This window comes from Arachis hypogaea, chromosome 20, assembly GCF_003086295.3.
Source record: "Arachis hypogaea cultivar Tifrunner chromosome 20, arahy.Tifrunner.gnm2.J5K5, whole genome shotgun sequence".
NCBI classification, from domain to species: Eukaryota; Viridiplantae; Streptophyta; class Magnoliopsida; order Fabales; family Fabaceae; genus Arachis; species Arachis hypogaea.
Window position 1 is genome coordinate 68,947,150 of NC_092055.1, and position 19,864 is coordinate 68,967,013.

Sequence of the window (19,864 nt, forward strand, 5' to 3'; positions counted from 1 at the left end):
TCTTCTCTCCTGCTTGCTTACTAGTTTCTCCCTTGCCTTTTCCCTTTAACTTTGTCCAGAATCCAGCTTTCTTCATTGTCTTTTCCATTCTGTCTTCAAGGTGTATTGCTTTGTCTATTTCTATCTCACTTCGTTCCTTAAAGTATTGATCTTAATTTGGAAATGCTAGGTTCAGACCGGGTAGATGTTCTGCCATATAATTGAGCTTGATTTGACCATTCATGTTATAATCAGATTGAACTCCATATCTTGCATCCTGAAGAGTCGTGAATTCCTTGAAAGCTCTCATATCATCAACTTGATGTTGGGCCAACTGGTTGAAAGATTCTTGAAATTGTGAAGCTTGTTCTCTTTGCATAACTAGAGATCTTGACTCAAAATCTCTCTGCTGGCTCATCGTTCTCAACTGAAGCTCCTCTTGTCTCTCTTGAGCTCTCATGTATTGTGAATGGTATTCTTCTTGTTTTTCTTGAACTCTCATGTACTGTTCGGATAGCCTTTCAATTGCTTCTTGCAACCGGCTCATGTCCATGTTGATTTGTGATTGCAATTACTGCTCTTCTTCTTGTGCTTCTTCTCGTTCTTCTTCCTCTCGTGGTTCCTTTCTCCTTTGCCTCCTTTGGGGTCTTCGACTTTGTTGTGCCTCTGTGACATTCATCATCCTTTCGAGGGTCATAGGCATGCCTGGATGCAGCCATATTGGGTTTGCATCCTCCAGTGGCACTCTGGCTTTCATGCATAACCGCATAATGGTGATTGGGTAATGGAAAGCCAAGCTTCAGCAAAATTTTTCTCTGCAATCTTTTGTATATCATTTGCAATGATCTCGTGAACTTTTACCTCTTCTCCCACCATTATACAGTGTAGCATGATAGCCCTTTTCTTGTTAACTTCCGAAGTGTTCACTATGCCCAGAATTGGTCTCTTTATAAGCTCATGCCAACATTTTGCTTTAGGAATGAGATCTCCCCTTTTCAAGTACTTGTGCCCTTCTTGATTGTCCCTTTCCCAGTCAGCATTAAACACACAAATATCACTAGAGATTTTATCATAATTTGGGTTTCCATTCACTCTTTCTTGGTACCTTGGCTCATCAAAATGTGCTGGCCTTAGTCCTAAGACCTTCATAATGGTCTTCGGACTAAAGTGTACTTCCACACCCCGTACAAAACTCTTGTACGTTGGTTCTTTGGTCATATCCAGCCTTGCAGTGTTAGCATAAAACTCCCTTATGATATTTGCATTAATCTTGGTGATTGGTGAGGTGAGCGCTTCCCATTTCCTCTTCCTGATCTTGGCTCTTATTTCTGGGCATCCGTCATTAGGTAGCTAAAAAGGGATCTCTGGATATATTCCTTTTCCTGTCATCCATTCATGTTGCATTTGGTGAAACCATAATTTGAACTTCCATTGATCATAGTCCTTTTTACCTTCCTCAGTAATAGGTTCCTTTCCTCTCCTTCTTTTGAAACTTGAAGAAGATGCCATACTTTCCTTGATGGTTACCTGAGTAGGGATTGAAAGTTTATGAAGAGGGATGGCTAGTGTGATGCACTCTCAGTGGAAAAATGGTTTGAATGCAAGGTAGTATTATGGAAGCAAGTGAACAAAGATTATTTGTTGCACAAAGAACACGGTTGTTAGATCTTTGTTTTAGAAAGTACAAAAGTGAATTTTTAGAGTGCAAGAAGTGTGAAAACTTTAGTTCTGAGGCATGGTCAAGGTGAAGCTATTTATAGCAAACTTTAATGAAGATTGGATGGTCAGGATGTTCCTTGAAAGGTTTAGAATGAATGATTTGCATGTAAAGATGAAGGAGGACAAAATTCACCCCTTCATTAGGCATGTGGGGTCAGTCTTCTAAGGGCTTCTTCCAAGGATGTGCAGATTTTTATCCTTACGAAGCAAACTTCCAAGCCATGTGATATACTTTTGTCTTCATGCTAGCTTTACCATTCATTGTCTTGTCCCTTTCATCAAGCTATTCTTCTGCATACCTATCCATCATGTCAAAACAAAGAAAAGAATTAGAATATGTGGCGGTAAATACATGGCAAGCAATGCTTATGTTTAAAACAAAAAATTTGACTAGTATTCTTCATGAATGTTTAATCAGTCGTGACTTCTTTTGTGCTCTCATACAGACTTGGTGGACACCAAACTTAGTGTTGGCAATATGGCTCAATTCTTTACTTCCACCAAGTAATGTCATTGAGATCCTGACAGCATTCTTGTCACCCTTGGTTAAACCATCATGAGAAACACTTTGTTTTTCTTTTCTTTAACATAACTAAAAATTATAAACATGGTTGCACTTTCATGAAATTCAAGACTCAAAAGAGATTTGATTCTCATGGTCTTGTTCTTACAATATATGGAACACCAAACTTAATGTTTGGCTATATATCCCAAGAGAACACTTAAGCATATGTCAAAATGGCAATATGATCATCATGTTTGAAAAGCATATTAGTGTGCCTATAGGCACACTAAACTTATAATCGGATCATATGCTTCAAGATATCATGGATAATTGTCAAATTTGTCTATGAGAGATTCAATTTATGTTAGAGCAACAGTTATTATTCACACTAAAACATTAAAAATAAGGAAACTAAATCATGGACTTCCTCCCATGGAGCGCTTCTTTAGCGTCATTAGCTTGATGATCAATTTACTGTTAAGGCGAATTGTAATGCCTCAAATCTTCTCCCCTCACTGTGAATCTATCACCAGTTGATTCTTTAAGAATTTCTACATGTTCAAATGAGAGGATCCTATTGATTGTGTAGACTTGAGGTAATTGAGATGGTATCACGGGAAGGTGAGAAGGTATGAGTGAATGGTGGGCTGATATCACCTTGTCACGTAGTGAGAAATCCTTAGTGGGAATTTTCTTATTCTTCCATCTCCTTGGTACTTTCTTCCCCATTTTCCTCTATTCTTAAAGTAGTGCTTCAGAAGTTCTTGTGTTGAAGTGATCTTTATTGATTAATTCCCTTGGTTCCTATTGTTTCAGCTCCTCCTCTAGTATCCTTGGTTGCTTCATCTCTTGAGCTTCTTATTTATCCACCCATGAAAGCTCCAGAGGCTTAGCTAGTGGTTTATTGTTGTTCTTCTTCGAAGAGCTCTCAATGTACTCTTCCTTTAATTTCTTGCTCTCTTGCTCAGACTCATACATGGGCTTGAAGACATGAAAAGTGAGCTGCTCATCATGCACTCTCAGTATCAGCTCTCCTTGTTCTATGTCAATGAGTGCTCTACTAGTAGCTGATGAGCGGATATTTTATACACTTTTTGGGGGTATTTTCATATAGTTTTTAGTAGGATTTAGCTACTTTTTAGTATATTTTTATTAGTTTTTATGAAAAAATCACATTTCTGGACTTTACTATAAGTTTGTGTGTTTTTCTTTGATTTCAGGTATTTTCTAACTGAAATTGAGGGACCTGAGCAAAAATCTGATTCAGAAGCTGAAAAAGGACTGCAAATGCTGTTGGATTCTGACCTCCCTGAACTCGAAATGGATTTTCTGGAGCTACAGAAACCCAATTGGCGCGCTCTCAATTGCGTTGGAAAGTAGACATCTAGTGCTTTCCAGCAATATTTAATAGTCCATACTTTGCCCGAGTTTTGACGACGCAAACTAGCGTTTAAACGCCAACTTCCTGCCCTATTCTGAAGTTAAACGCCAGAAATAGGTTACAAACCAGAGTTAAACGCCACAAATAGGCTGTAACCTGGCATTTAACTCCAAGAGAAGACTCTACACGTGTAAAGCTCAATGCTCAGCCCAAGCACACATCAGGTGGGCCCCGGAAGTGGATTTCTGCACTATCTATCTTAGTTTACTCATTTTCTGTAAACCTAGGTCACTAGCTTAGTATAAAAGCTACTTTTAGAGACTTACTATGGACCTCATGACATTTTACACGTTTCATATTGTATCTTTGATGGCATGAGTCTCTAAACTCCATGGTTGGGGGGGAGGAGCTCTGCTGTGTTTCGATGAATTAACGCAATTACTACTGTTTTTCATTCAATCACGCGTGTTTCTATTCTAAGATATTCATTCGCACTTCAACATGATGAATGTGATGATCCGTGACACTCATCACCATTCTTAACCTATGAACGCGTGCCTGACAACCACCTCCGTTCTATCTGCACTAGCTTGAGTGTGTATCTCTTAGCCTCCTAGTTCATGATCAGAGTCTTCGTGGTATAGGCTAGAATTAGTGGCGGCCATTCCTGAGATCCGGAAAGTCTAAACCTTCTCTGTGGTATTCTGAGTAGGATTTGGGAAGGGATGACTGTGACGAGCTTCAAACTCGCGAGTGTTGGGCGTAGTGACAGACGCAAAAGAATCAATGGATTCTATTCCAACATGAGTGAGAACCGACAGATCATTAGCCATGCGGTGACAGCGCATTTGGACCATTTTCACTAAGAGGATGGATGGTAGCCATTGACAACGGTGATCCACCAACGTACAGCTTGCCATGGAAGGAGACCTGCATGCATGAAGAAGAATACAGTAGGAAAGTAGAGATTTAGAAGACAGAGCATCTCCAAAACCTCAATCTGTTTTCCATTACTGCATAACAAGTATTATTTATTTCATGTAAATTACTTTTCATAAACCTAACAATTTTTATTATTAATTTTCTGACTAAGAATTACAAAATAACCATAGCTTGCTTCAAGCCGACAATCTCCGTGGGATCAACCCTTACTCACGTAAGGTATTACTTGGACGACCCAGTGCACTTGCTGGTTAGTGGTACGAGTTGTGAAAAGTGTAATTTACAATTCGTGCACCAAGTTTTTAGCGCCGTTGCCGGGGATTGTTTGAGTTTGGACAACTGACGGTTTATTTTGTTGCTTAGATTAGGAAATTTTTTTTCTTTTTGGTTTAGAGTCTTCTATTATTATTTTTGGTTAAAATTTTAAAATCCTTATGTTATTTTTCTATGTTATTTTCAAAAGTTTTCAAAAACCAATAACTTCATAATTTAGTTTTCTGTTTGAGTTTAGTTTCATATTCTAAGTTTGGTGTCAATTACACGATTTTATTTTTCTTTCATTTTTTTTCGAATTATCAGTGCTCAAAATATAAAATTTTTTAAGTTTGGTGTCCTTTGTGTTTCTGTTTTCTTAAAAATTTTAAAAAAGAGTTGTTCATAGTGTTCGTTGTGATATTCAAAGCTTTCCTGTTTGTTTTCTTTGTTTTGATCTAAAAATTTAAGTTTGGTGTCATTTTTACTGTTTTTCTCTTTCTTCGTTAAATTCAAAAATATATTTTCTCTTTATTTTAATTAATTTTTGAATTTTCCCTTAAAAATTCAGATTTTTATTTTAAAACTTTTTATTTTATCTTATCTCAGTTTTGAAATTTCAAAATTCAAAATCTTTTTCAAAAATAATATCTAAAGTTTTTCAAATCTTCTTAATTAAGTACTTATTTTAGTTTTCAAATTTATTTTTCTCTTAGTTTTCGAATTTATATTTTAATTTCTAATTATTTTATTTTATCTTATTATTTTTATTTATTGTTAATTGTTTGGTTTGTTTCTACCTAAATAAAATAAAAACAAAAATATATTTTATTTGCAATTCATTTCAATTCTCTTTTCTTCATCATGAATATAAGTGGAAATGAACAGTCCAGAAGGACTCTGGGGGCCTATGCTAACCCCATTACTGCTGCATATGGGAGTAGCAAGTAGTTTTGAGCTAAATCCTCAGCTCATTGTCATGGTGTAGCAAAATTGCCAGTATTCTGGTCTTCCACAGGAAGAACCTACTGAGTTTCTGGCACAATTTTACAAATTGCTGACACAGTACGTGATAAAGAAGTGGATCAGGATGTCTACAGATTATTACTGTTTCCATTTACTGTAAAAGATCAAGCTAAGAGATGGTTAAATAACCAACCTACAGCAAGCATAAGAACATGGAAACAGTTATCAGACAAATTTCTAAATCAATATTTCCCTCCAAAAAGGATGACACAGCTAAGGCTGGACATCAAAGGCTTTAAACAAGAGGATGATGAATCCCTTTATAACGCCTAGGAGAGGTACAGAGGGATGCTAAGAAAATGCCCCTCTGAAATGTTTTCAGAGTGGGTGCAGTTAGACATCTTCTACTACGGGCTTACAGAAAAAGCTCAGATATCTCTAGACCACTCAGCTCGTGGATCTATACACATGAGAAAGATTATTGAAGAGGCTCAAGAGCTTATCGATATAGTTGCTAGAAATCAGCATCTGTACATAAGTAATGAGTCCTCCATGAAAGAAGAAGCTAAGGCAGTATCAACTGACTTTAGTCCTTAGGAATAAATTGCTGAACTCAATCAGCAACTATCTTCTATAACAAGGCAGTTAGCAGAATTTAAGGAGTTACTACAAGAAACCAAAATTGCAAACAATGATATGGAATCACAATTGAATCAGACAAAACAACAGTTATCAAAACAGATAACAGAGGAGTGTCAAGCAGTTCAATTAAGAAGTGGAAAAATATTAAATATCTCAACTCAAAGCAGCAGAAAGCCAAGAAAGGACCAGCTGACAGAGGATGAGTAACCTGCTACCCAAAATCCCTCTGAGGACAGTAAGAGCTCAGAGAGGAATAAGTCTGGTGTTCAAACACCAGAAAAGGGTGAAAAATTGGCGTTAAACGCCCAATCCATGTCCAGTTCTGGCGTTCAAACGCCAGAAAAGGGTAGGAATCTGGCATTAAACGCCTAATCCACGTCCAATCCTGGCGTTCAAATGCCAATGAGGGATCAGACACCTGCAAGTGCTGATAATAACTCCCTCAAGAAGGTTTCTCAACCTGCCTCTGTAGGAAATAAACCTGCAGATGAAGAATATAAAGCCAAAATGCCTTATCCTCAGAAACTCTGCCAAGCAAAACAGGATAAACAATTTGCCCGCTTTGTAGACTATCTCAGGACTCTTGAAATAAAGATTCTATTTGCAGAGGCACTTGAGCAAATACCCTCTTATGCTAAGTTCATGAAAGAGATCTTAAGTCATAAGAAGGATTGGAGAGAAACAGAAAAAGTTTTTTTCACTGAAGAATGTAGTGCAGTCATTCTAGCAAGCTTACCAGAAAAGCTTAAGGATCCCGGAAGCTTTATGATACCATGCACATTAGAGGGTACTTGTACCAAGACAGCCCTATGTGACCTTGGGGCAAGTATCAATCTAATCCATGAATCTACTATCAGAAAGCTTGGCTTGACTAAAGAGCTCAAACCAACCCGGATATGTCTTCAACTTGCTGATGGCTCCATTAAATACCCATCAGGCATAATTGAGGACATGATTGTCAAGGTTGGGCCATTTGCCTTTCCTACTGACTTTGTAGTGCTGGAGATGGAGGAGCACAAGAGTGCAACTCTCATTCTAGGAAGACCCTTCCTAGCAACTGGACAAACCCTCATTGATGTCCAAAAAGGGGAAGTGACCTTGAGAGTCAATGTGGATGAGTTCAGGCTGAATGCTGTTGAGGAAATGAAGAATCCAGACTCATCAAAAGACTGCATGCGTGTTGATATTATTGACTCCCTGGTAGATGAGATCAAGATGGCTGAGAGTCTCGAATCAGAGCTAGAATATATCTTTAAAGATGTTCAGCCTGATCTGGAGGAATCAAAGGAAATAAAAGAGCCTCTGAAAATTCCTCAGGAAGAGGAGAAACCTCCTAAACCCGAGCTCAAACCACTTTCCGGTGATCATAAGCCCTGCTTTAAATCCACAGGAAGAGAAAGCACTACTTCAAGTGCTAAGGACACACAAGGCAGCTCTTGGGTGGTCCATAAGTGATCTTAAGGGCATTAGCCCAGCAAGATGCATGCACAAGATCCTATTGGAGGACGATGCTAAGCCAGTGGTTCAACCACAGAGGCGGCTAAATCCAGCTATGAAGGAGGTGGTGCAGAAAGAGGTCACCAAGTTACTGGAGGCTGGGATTATTTATCCTATTTCTGATAGCCCCTGGTTGAGCCCTGTCCAAGTTGTCCCCAAGAAGGGAGGCATGACAGTGGTTCATAATGAAAAGAATAAACTGGTTCCTACAAGAACAGTTACAGGGTGGCGTATGTGTATTGACTACAGAAGGCTCAATACAGCCACCAAGAAGGATCACTTTCCTTTACCATTCATAGACCAGATGCTAGAGAGACTAGCAGGTCATGAATATTATTGCTTTTTGGATGGCTATTCAGGTTACAACCAAATTGCAGTAGATCCTCAGGACCAAGAGAAAACAGCATTCACAAGTCCTTCTGGAGTGTTTGCCTACAGAAGGATGCCTTTTGGTCTGTGCAATGCACCTGTAACCTTTCAGAGGTGCATGCTCTCTATCTTCTCTGATATGGTAGAAAAATTTCTAGAAGTCTTCATGGATGACTTTTTAGTATTTGGAGACTCATTTAGCTCCTGCCTTGACCATTTAGCACTTGTTCTGAAAAGATGCCAAGAGACCAACCAAGTTTTAAACTGAGAAAAATGTCACTTTATGGTGACTGAAGGAATTGTCCTTGGGCATAACATTTCAAACAAGGGAATAGAGGTAGATCAAGCTAAAGTGGAAGTAATTGAAAAATTACCACCACCTGCCAATGTTAAGGCAATCATAAGCTTTCTAGGGCATGCAGGATTCTAAAAGAGGTTTATAAAGGATTTTTCAAAAATTGCAAAACCTCTGAGTAATCTGCTAGCTGCTGACATGCCATTTGTGTTTGACACAGAGCGTCTGCAGGTGTTTGAAACTCTGAAAGCTAAGCTGGTCACAGCTCCAGTTATTTCTGCACCAGACTGGACATTACCATTCGAACTAATGTGTGATGCCAGTGACCATGCCATTGGTGCAGTATTGGGACAGAGGCATAACAAGCTTCTGCATGCCATTTATTACGCTAGCCGTGTTTTAAATGATGCACAGATAAATTACATAACCACAGAAAAAGAGTTGCTTGCAGTGGTTTATGACATTGACAAGTTTAGATCATACTTAGTAGGATCAAAAGTGATTGTGTATACTGACCATGCTGCTCTTAAATATCTACTTACAAATCAGGATTCAAAACCCAGGCTCATAAGATAGGTGTTGCTTCTGCAAGAGTTTGATATAGAAATAAGAGACAGAAAAGGGACAGAGAACCAAGTGGCTTATCATCTGTCCCGAATAGAACCAGTAGAAGAGGCGTCCTCCCCCTCTATTAAGATCTCTGAAACATTTCCGGATGAGCAATTGTTTGCCATTCAGGAAACACCATGGTTTGCAGATATTGCGAACTATAAAGCTGCAAGATTCGTACCCAAAGAGTACAGCAGGCAGCAGATAAAGAAATTGATTTCTGATGCAAAGTACTACTTATGGGATGAACCATATCTCTTTAAGAGATGTGCAGGGAGAATAATCCATAGATGTGTGCCCAAGGAAGAGGCACAGAAGATCTTATGGCATTGCCATGGATCAAATATATGGAGGCCATTTCGGAGGTGAGCGAACAGCCACCAAGGTTCTCCAATGTGGCTTCTACTGGCCTACTCTCCATAGAGACTCCCGAGAATTCGTACGTAATTATGACAGTTGCCAGAGAGCTGGTAATCTGCCTCATGGTTATGCCATGCCTCAACAAGGGATCCTGGAGATTGAGTTGTTTGATGTATGGGGTATTGACTTCATGGGGCCTTTCCCGCCATCAAACTCAAACACGTATATTCTGGTGGCCATAGACTATGTATCTAAATGGGTAGAGGCGATTGCAACACCCACTAATGATACTAAGACAGTGCTGAAGTTCCTCCAGAAACATATCTTCAGCAGGTTTGGTGTCCGTAAAGTACTAATCAGTGATGGGGGCACTCATTTCTGCAATAAACAGCTTTACTCTGCCATGGTCCGATATGGAATTCGCCACAAAGTAGCAACTCCATATCATCCACAGACAAATGGGTAGGCTGAAGTCTCTAATAGAGAACTAAAGAGAATTCTGGAACGGACTGTAATTGCCCATAGAAGGGATTGGGCAAAAAGCTTGGATAATGCTCTGTGGGTATACAGAACAGCATTCAAGACTCCTATAGGAACCTCTCCATACCATCTTGTGTATGGCAAGGCCTATCATCTGCTCGTGGAACTGGAGCATAAGGCCTACTGGGCAACCAGATTCCTGAACCTAGATGCTAAGTTAGCTGGAGAGAAGAGATTACTCCAGTTAAATGAGCTAGAGGAATTCAGACTCAATGCTTTCGAAAATGCAAAAATTTACAAGGAGAAAGCAAAAAGGTGGCATGATAAGAAACTATCATCCAGAGTCTTTGAACCAGGACAAAAGGTTCTGCTGTTTAACTCTAGGCTCAAATTATTCCCAGGAAACTGAAATCCCGGTGGAGAAGACCATATGTGATTACAAGTGTGTTACCTTATGGCTATGTAGAGCTTCAAGACATTGATTCTAATAAGAAGTTCATTGTTAATGGATAAAGAGTCAAGCATTATCTTGAAGGCAATTTTGAGCAAGAATGCTCAAAGCTGAGACTAGATTAAAAGCTCAGCACGGTCCAGCTAAAGACAATAAAGAAGCGCTTGCTGGGAGGCAACCCAGCCATTAGCAAGGTTTATTTGTTATTCAAATAATAATTATATGAGTTTGATATAAATTATTTTCAAGATTATTTAACAATTGTAGGAGTTAACAGAGTTACAGAAGAATTTAGAGCATAAAGCAGAGAAAAGGAGCTCACTGGCACAAAAACGCCAGTAAGGGGTATTGTGGGCGTTAAACACCCAAAAGAAGTACCAACTCGGCGTTTAACGCCAGTAAAGATACCTTTTTGGGTGGTAAATGCCAGAATGGGTACCATTCTGGGCGTTTAACGCCAGAATTGCAGCATCCTGGGCGTTTAGAAAAATGCCCAGTGACAGGATTTCTGGCGTTTAACGCTAGCCAGAAGCAACAGCTGGGCGTTAAATGCCCAAAACAAGCAATAAATGGGCGTTAAACACCAGAATGAGAGCCATTCTGGGCGTTTAACGCCAGGAATGTGGAGGGGAGGAAGTTTTGTTTCCAACTCAAATTTTTTTCAAATTTTCATGATTCCATCCAAATTTCTTGCATAAACATGTTACAAATTGTCATCTTTCAATTTCAATTTCAAAAAAATCAGACAAATTAAAAATAATTTTTTCTTTAATCCAAAAAAAATCTTTCTCAAATCCTCTTCAAATTCTTTTCAAATTTTTTTCAAAACTAATCTATCTTTTTAAATTTCTTCTCAAATATTTTTTTTCAACTCATATTATCTTTTCAAATTCAATTTTATCATCTTCAAATCTCTCTCATATCTTTTCAATTTTAAAATTGCATCTTTTGAATATCATATTTATCTTTTACAAATCATATCTTCTATCATATCTTTTTCAAAATTTTCGTGCCCACCCACCCCTCCCTTTTAAATTGCCATTCGGCCACCTCCTCTCCTCTACCATTCGAATTTGGCTCTCCTTCTATTCCTCTCCCTTCCTTTCTTTTGCTTGAGGATAAGCAAACCTCTAAGTTTGGTGTGTTTTTCCGTGATCACCAAGCCAAGACTCACTAAGATCATGGCCCCCAAGGGAAAACAAACCACTTCAAGAGGGAAAAAAGAGAATAATCCAAAACCACTTTGGAATCAAGAGAGGTTCTTAACAAAAGAACATGCAGACCATTACTACAAAATAATGGGTCTAAGATCAGTGATCTCGGAAGTTAAATTCGATCTGAAGGAAGACGAATATCCAGAGATCCAAGAGCAAATTCGAAAAAGGGGCTGGGAAATCCTAGCTAATCTTGAGACAAAGGAGGGAAGAAGCATGGTTCAGAAATTCTACTCAAATCTGTGGCAAACAGATAAGCAGAGAAGGACTGGAACCGCCTTCTACACCTTTCGAACCATGGTCAGAGGGAAGGCTATTTACTTCCACCTTGACAAAATAAGAGAGGTCTTCAAGCTGCAACAACTACAAGATAACCCGGACTCCTTTAATAGGAGAATGGTGAGATCAGATAAGCGCTTGGACCAAGTTCTAGAGGACATATGCATCCCTGAAACCAAGTGAACAACCAACACAAAGGGTGTCCCAAATCAACTCAAGAGAGGAGATCTCAAACCAGTCGCTAGGGGCTGGCTGGACTTCATTGGGCGTTCCATACTGCCCACCAGTAACCGCTCTGAGGTCACTCTCAAAAGAGCAATGATGATCCATTGTATTATGTAGGGAAATAAAGTGGAGATTTATCATCTGATTTCTTGTGAGCTCTATACAATTGCAAATAAAAACTCCAAAGAAGCCAAATTGGCTTACCCAAGCTTAATTTCTCTGCTATCTAAAGATGCTGGGGTAAAGATGAGAGTGGATGAGTACATCTCAGTCGAGCACCCAATCACCAAAAAGTCAATGGAAGGACAACAAGTGCAAGATAACTCCATCAAAAGGAGAGCACAGGAGTTTCTCCCAGAAATCCGTCAGATTGACTACTGGACCCGCCTAGAAGCATCTGTCACCAAGCTGCAAGAAGCTATGGACCAAATGAAAATAGCAAGTTCAAAATAGCATGCTCTACAAACTGCTGAAGGAACAAGAGAAGCAGGAGCGTGAGCTACAGGAGCTGAAGCGCCAGAAGCTATCTCTTGAAGGACTAGACACCCCACAGATTGAAGGAGCATCCATCTCCCAAAATAAAGGTTGTTGAGTCCTAATCTTAACTCTGTGATAACTTTTGCTATTAGAAATCTACCTTAGGAGTCACATGAATAATAGAAATTAGTATCTTTATTTTTATTTTTATTATCTCCAAGTAAGCTATAATTTATTTTTCTCATCATCATTAAACATGAATAAAATAGCAGATTTTTAGAATAAGGAGGTAGTTTTATTTTCGAGTTCTTAATAAGAAAAATTCAAATTATTTATATGTGGTGGCAATACTTTTTGTCTTCTGAATGAATGCTTGAACAGTGCATAATTTTTTATAGTGAAGTTTATGAATGTTAAATTTGTTGGCTCTTGAAAGAATAATGAAAAAGGAGAAATGTTATTGATAATCTAAAAAATCATAAAATTGATTCTTGAAGCAAGAAAAAGCAGTGAATACAAAGCTTGTGAAAAAAAATGGCGAAAAATAAAAGAAAAAGAAAGAAAAAGAAAAAGCAAGCAGAAAAAGCCAATAGCCCTTTAAACCAAAAGCCAATGGTAAAAAGGATCCAAGGCTTTGAGCATTAATCGATAGAAGGGCCTAAAGGAATAAAATCCTGGCCTAAGCGGCTAAACCAGGCTGTCCTTACCCATGTGCTTGTGGTGTGAAGGTGTCAAGTGAAAAACTTGAGACTGAGCAGTTAAAGTCGTGGTCCAAAGCAAAAAGAGTGTGCTTAAGAACTCTAGACACCTCTTACTGGGGGCTTTAGCAAAGCTAAGTCACAATCTGAAAATGTTCACCCAGTTATGTGTCTGTGGCATTTATGTATCCGGTGGTAATACTGGAAAACAAAGTGCTTAGGGCCACAGCCAAGACTCATAAAGTAGTTCTGTTCAAGAATCAACATACTAAACTAGGAGAATCAATAACACTATCTGGATTCTGAATTCTTATAGATGCCAATCATTCTAAACTTCAAAGGATAAATTGAGGTGCCAAAACTGTTCAGAAGCAAAATGCTACTAGTCCCACTCATTTAATGAGAATTTGAGCTTCATATAAAAATCTGAGATGTTATTGCCTCTTGATTTTCTTTCTATCCTGTTTTATTTATCTAGTTGCTTGAGGACAAGTAATAGTTTAAGTTTGGTGTTGTGATGAGCGGATATTTTATAAGCTTTTTGGGGGTATTTTCATATAGTTTTTAGTAGGATTTCACTACTTTTTAGTATATTTTTATTAGTTTTTATGCAAAAATCATATTTCTGGACTTTACTATGATTTTGTGTGTTTTTCTGTGATTTCAGGTATTTTTTGACTGAAATTGAGGGACTTGAGCAAAAATTTGATTCAGAAGCTGAAAAAGGACTGCAGATGCTGTTGGATTCTGACCTCCCTGTACTCAAAATGGATTTTCTGGAGCTACAGAAACCCAATTGGGGCGCTCTTAATTGCGTTGGAAAGTAGACATCCAGGGCTTTCTAGCAATATATAATAGTTCATACTTTGCCCAAGTTTTGACGACGCAAACTGGCGTTTAAACGCCAAATTTCTGCCCTATTCTGACATTAAACGCCAGAAACAGGTTACAAACCAGAGTTAAACGCCACAAACAGGCTGCAACCTGGCGTTTAACTCCAAGAGAAGACTCTACATGTGTAAAACTCAATGCTCAGCCCAAGCACACATCAAGTGGGTCCCGGAAGTGGATTTCTGCACTATCTATCTTAGTTTACTCATTTTCTGTAAACCTAGGTCACTAGTTTAGTATAAAAGCTACTTTTAGAGACTTACTATGGACCTCATGACATTTTATAAGTTTCATATTGTATTTTGACGGCATGAGTCTCTAAACTCCATGGTTAGGGATGAGGAGCTCTGCTGTGTTTCGATGAATTAATGCAATTACTACTGTTTTTCATTCAATCACGCGTGTTTCTATTCTAAGATATTCACGCACTTCAACATGATGAATGTGATGATCTGTGACACTCATCACCATTCTTAACCTATGAACCCATGCCTAACAACCACCTTTGTTCTATCTGTACTAGCTTGAGTGTGTATCTCTTAGCCTCCTGGTTCACGATCAGAGTCTTCGTGGTATAGGCTAGAATTAGTGACGGCCATTCCTGAGATCCGAAAAGTCTAAACCTTGTCTGTGGTATTCTGAGTAGGCTCTGGGAAGGGATTACTGTGTCGAGCTTCAAACTCGCGAGTGTTTGGCGTAGTGACAAACGCAAAAGAATCAATGGAATCTATTCCAACATGAGTGAGAACCGATAGATAATTAGCCGTCCGGTGACAGCGCATTTGGACCATTTTCACTGAGAGGATGGATGGTAGCCATTGACAATGGTGATCTACCAACATACAGCTTGCCATGGAAGAAGACCTGCGCGCGTGGAGAAGAAGACAGTAGGAAAGCAGAGATTCAGAAGACAGAGCATCTCCAAAACCTCAATCTATTTTCCATTACTGCATAACAAGTATTATTTATTTCATGTTAATTACTTTTCATAAACCTAACCATTTTTATTATTAATTTCCTGACTAAGAATTACAAAATAACCATAGCTTGCTTCAAGCCGACAATTTCCGTGGGATCGACCCTTACTCACGTAAGGTATTACTTGGACGACCAGTGCACTTGCTGGTTAGTGGTACGAGTTGTGAAAGGTGTGATTTACAATTCGTGCACCAGTAACCAAGAATGGTCTCCCTAAGATGATCGGGTGATGATGGCTCTCTTCCATTTCAAGAACTACAAAATCAGTGGGGAGGAACTAATTTTCCACTTTGACCAGTATATTCTCGACTACTCCTTCAGCTTGCTTCTGAGTCTTGTCAGCCAATTGGATGATTACATCTGTGGACTTAAGCTTGTTGATTTTCAATCTTTTCATGAAAGACAGAGGCATCAAATTTATGCTGGCTCCCAAATCACAGAATCCTCTATCAATCATGATATCTCCTATTGCACAGGGAATGTGAAAGCTTCCCGGATCCCCTTTCTTTATGGGTAATGTCTTCTGAATGAGAGCACTGCAGTCCTTGTTCATCACCACTGTTTGGCCACCTTTCAGGTTGCTCTTCCTAGCTAGTAACTCCTGTATCCACTTGATACAAGTAGGCATCTGTTTGAGGATTTCGAGGAAGGGAATGTTGACATGAAGATTCTTAAATACATCCAAGAATCGGGTGTATGTGCTCCTCTTCTCACTGCCCATGAGTATCTGTGGGAATGGTGCTTGTGGCAAATATGGTTGCAGGGTTTTTTTCTCTTCTGATTCTCTACTTTGGGTAGGATCAGTCCTTTGCTCAATCTCTTCTTTCCTTTCCTCTGAAACTCTTTGATTATGTTCTATAGGATTGCTAATTTCTTCCTTCCAAACCTCCTCAGTGTCACTAGGGAAGCTATCAGTGGATTTGAGAATTTGTTAAGATAGGTATCCCACTTGTGACTCGAGCTACTTGATAATTTTTCCTCGACTTTTCATACTCGTCCTCACTTCCTCCTTGAATGTTTTGTTATCTTCAGACTCCCTGTAGAGGTTTTCAAGCATGGCTTCGATCTTGGAGAATCTATCATCAGATGGTGGGTTGGAAGTGGGGTGTTGAGGCTGGTTGGCTTGGGCTTGGTATGGTGGCTGTGAATAAGTGTTTTGTATGTTCTGATATGGTCTTTGGTTGGAGTGTTGGTGAGTGGAGTTATTATAATGGTTTTGATTGTGAGGTCTGTGGTTTTGGTTTTGGTTTGGTTGGTTTCTCCACCCAAAGTTTGGGTGGTTCTTCCAACCAGGGTTGTAAGTTTTGGAGTAAGGGTCATGCTCTTGTCTTGCAGAATTTCCACTGTAGTTGACTTCTTCTTCCTCTATGTTTGGCTCTTCTGGTGCTAATGGTTGGGTGTGGATTGCTGCTACTTGGCTTGCCTCCATATTCTTTGTGAGATCGCCAACTGCTTGGCAATTATCTTGTTCTGAGCCAAAATTGCATCCATATTGTTCAGCTCCATAACTCCCTTATTGTTGCTTCTCTCAGAGGCATAAAAATACTCATTGTCAGTCACTGTCTCTATAACATCAATGGCTTCTTCAATGGTCTTCTTCTTGTTAAGGGAACCTCCAGATGAATAGTCTACAGCTTTCTTTGATTCACGATTCAGCCCTTCATAAAAGATATGAATCTGCACCCACTCATTAAACATATCAGGGGGACATTTTCTTGTCAAGTCTTTGAATCTCTCCCAGGCTTCATAAATAGCCTCACCATCCTACTGTCTGAATGTTTGAACCTCTGTTCTCAGCCTATTGACTCTTTATGGAGGATAGAACCTTGCCAAGAATTTGTTAACTACATCTTCCAAGTTGTGAGGCTTTCCTTTGGAAATGATTCTAGCCACTTGGATGCTTTATCCCTTAGAGAGAAGGGAATAAAAGCATCTTGTGGGCGTCAGGATGAACTCCATTTGATTTCACTGTGTCACAGATTCTTAGGAATGTAGTGAGATGCTGATTAGGATCTTCTTGGGCGCTTCCTCCAAAAGAACAATTGTTTTGAACTAGTTTCCTGGGTTTGGATTGATGTAGGAGCCTAAAACTCTCCTCTCTTTTCTAGCAGGGTTGGCTGCACCCCTTCTGGCATGATTGTTCACCTCTCCTTCATGATGGTTTTCCATATCATCTTCCATGGTTATATCTAAGTCTTCCTCCTCTTTTTCTGCACCAACAGCCCTTTTTCCTTTAGCTTCCCTCCTTAATCTCAAGAAGGTCCTCTCCGGTTCACTATCAAAAGAGGTTGAGACCTCTCTTCTACCTGTCATACAATGAACAAGTACAAGAAATAGCAAGTGCAGAGTCTACTAAAATAGAGTATAGTTAGCTTGGTTAGAGCAATTTATCAAACAGTTAATGAGTTAGTGGATTAGTTTTGCTGAAAAGTAAAGAAATAAAGAAAAATTAAAGAGAAACAACTAAAAATTGCAGAGAACGAAATTGAACAAATAAAATTAAAATTCAATTAATCAAAAGAAAAGAAAATTTCTCAATTTAGTAATTGTCAATACAAAACCAATCCCTGGTAACGGCGCCATAAACTTGATTCACTCGGAAACTGTCTCTCAACAATTTCCTACCGGCAAGTGCAGCAGATTGTCGTCAAGTAAAAACTCACTGTAGAGTGAGGTCGAATCCCACAGGGATTGGTTGGTTGATCAATGTTAATTAGAGAATTATGCTAGTTGAGCAAAATCAAAATTGGATTGAGATTGCAAAATGTAAATTTGGCGGGAAACTTAAATTGTAAGAAATTAAATGACAAAAATTAAAGTGCGAAAAATTAAATGACAGAAGCTTAAATTGCATGAAATTAAATGGAAATGGGAGTTAAGCATGAAATTAAAGAGCAGAAAGTAAATAGAATGGGTAGATCAGAGATGGGGATTCATTAGGTTACAGGAGATATTGAATTCTCCAGATCAAATCATTTTTATCTCTTCCTCAATCAATGCATTCATTGATATTGCTTGGCAATCTTAGATGATTGGATCCCAATGACTTGGCTCACTAATCTCTCTAAGCATGAACAACTGCCCAATGTCTTGATTTAATTGCTCATGGGAAGAGTTGAAGTTCGGTCCTTAACTATACCACACAAATTCATAGATCAAAGTATTGGTAGGATTAAATGTCACAATATCCATCCAACCCCCAATCTAATCCAATGTGAGAAAGCAATTCTAGCATGAATTCTTCATCCCTCTCTCAAGGATCCGAAGAATTCCAATTATGGATAGCTTCTTTGTCAAGACAACTATCCAATTGAATTAAGATCAAAAGCTTTCTAACAAAAATCAAGAGAAAAGGAAGAAGAAGAAGATGAAAACTACTATTGATCCATTGAATTACAATAGAGCTCCCTAACCCAATGAAAAGGGTTTAGTTTTTCATAGCTCTCAAAATGGAAAATAAAAATGAAAGATACGTCGCAGAATTCAAAGATTTGCAGCAAAGTAAATTTGGCAGAATGTCAGTATCCCTCCCAGCTAAAAATTAAAAAAAGTCTTCCTCTAACTTAAATTCTAAGCTATTTATACACTTTCTTTTCTTTATCTTCAACCTCTGAACTGGGCTTTTAGCCTTGATTGGATTGGGTTGAAGTTGCTCCAATTGATTTCCCTTGCTGTTCAGAAGAGATCTATTTGAATGGCAAATTTCTACTGATTACGTTGGAGTCAACGTTTGATGGCCAATGTTGACTCAAACGCGTTTCTGAAAAATCAGTTCTGCTTGCTGTCATTGGTGTTTGAATCAACGTTGGAGTGCCAACGTTCTTCTACCCACGTGTGTACGTACGCTACGCATGCGCGTGGATGCAAAGTCCCAATTTTCAGTTTTTAAAAGCATATAGAAGAACGTTGGCCTCAGTGTTGGATTGGCAACGTTCCCTCCAACGTTGGCCTATCCACGCATGCGCGTGATGCATGCGTGCGCATGGATTCTCAAAAGTTCAACTTGCGCGTATGCGCCATAGACGCGTGCGCGTCGTTGCTCATTTTCAAATCTATTATTTTGAGATCAGAATCGCGCACGTTGGCCACCAACATTTGAGGTAGCGTTTGAGGTCCAACGTTACCCATCCACGCATACGTGTCAGCTACGCATGCGCGTGGATTGTCAGAATTTCCAATCCACGTGTGCGCGTACAGCACACGTGCACGTTGCTACAAATTTCCAAATTCTCCAGAAAGCTCATTTTATCACAACGTTGAGGGTAACGTTGGCTTGCCAACGTTCCCTCCAACGTGGGCACCAACAGTTTATGCAGAATCTTGCTCTGCTTTCTTCCCAACGTTTGAGGCAATGTTGGTGGTCCAACGTGGCCACCAACGTTGCTTCTTATGCTTCCTTTCCATGCTCCTTCTTCAACTTCCTCCCATGATTTCCTTCTCCTGTCATCCACCAATTCATGCATCAAAGCCTTGCTAAAGTCATGAGAATACTCATCATTCTTAGCACACAAGTAATTATAGCACAATTCTCATGAAATTGCATCAAATTAACCATGGTTGGATGAATCTAGGCATACATAAATTCCTAACCCAGTTGCTTACTTATAACTCAAGAAAGTGGATAAAACCTATTAAAAACATAGAAAAAGGCTAGT

At 39.0% G+C, this 19,864-nt stretch overlaps 1 non-coding gene across 1 annotated transcript; it reads left to right on the plus strand.

The window, feature by feature from the left end:
* Positions 1 to 16,901: 16,901 nt before the first annotated feature.
* Positions 16,902 to 17,009, plus strand: LOC112788739 (small nucleolar RNA R71). Its single transcript, XR_003196090.1, has one exon. It is a non-coding gene; the product is annotated as a small nucleolar RNA R71 (small nucleolar RNA).
* Positions 17,010 to 19,864: the final 2,855 nt, after the last annotated feature.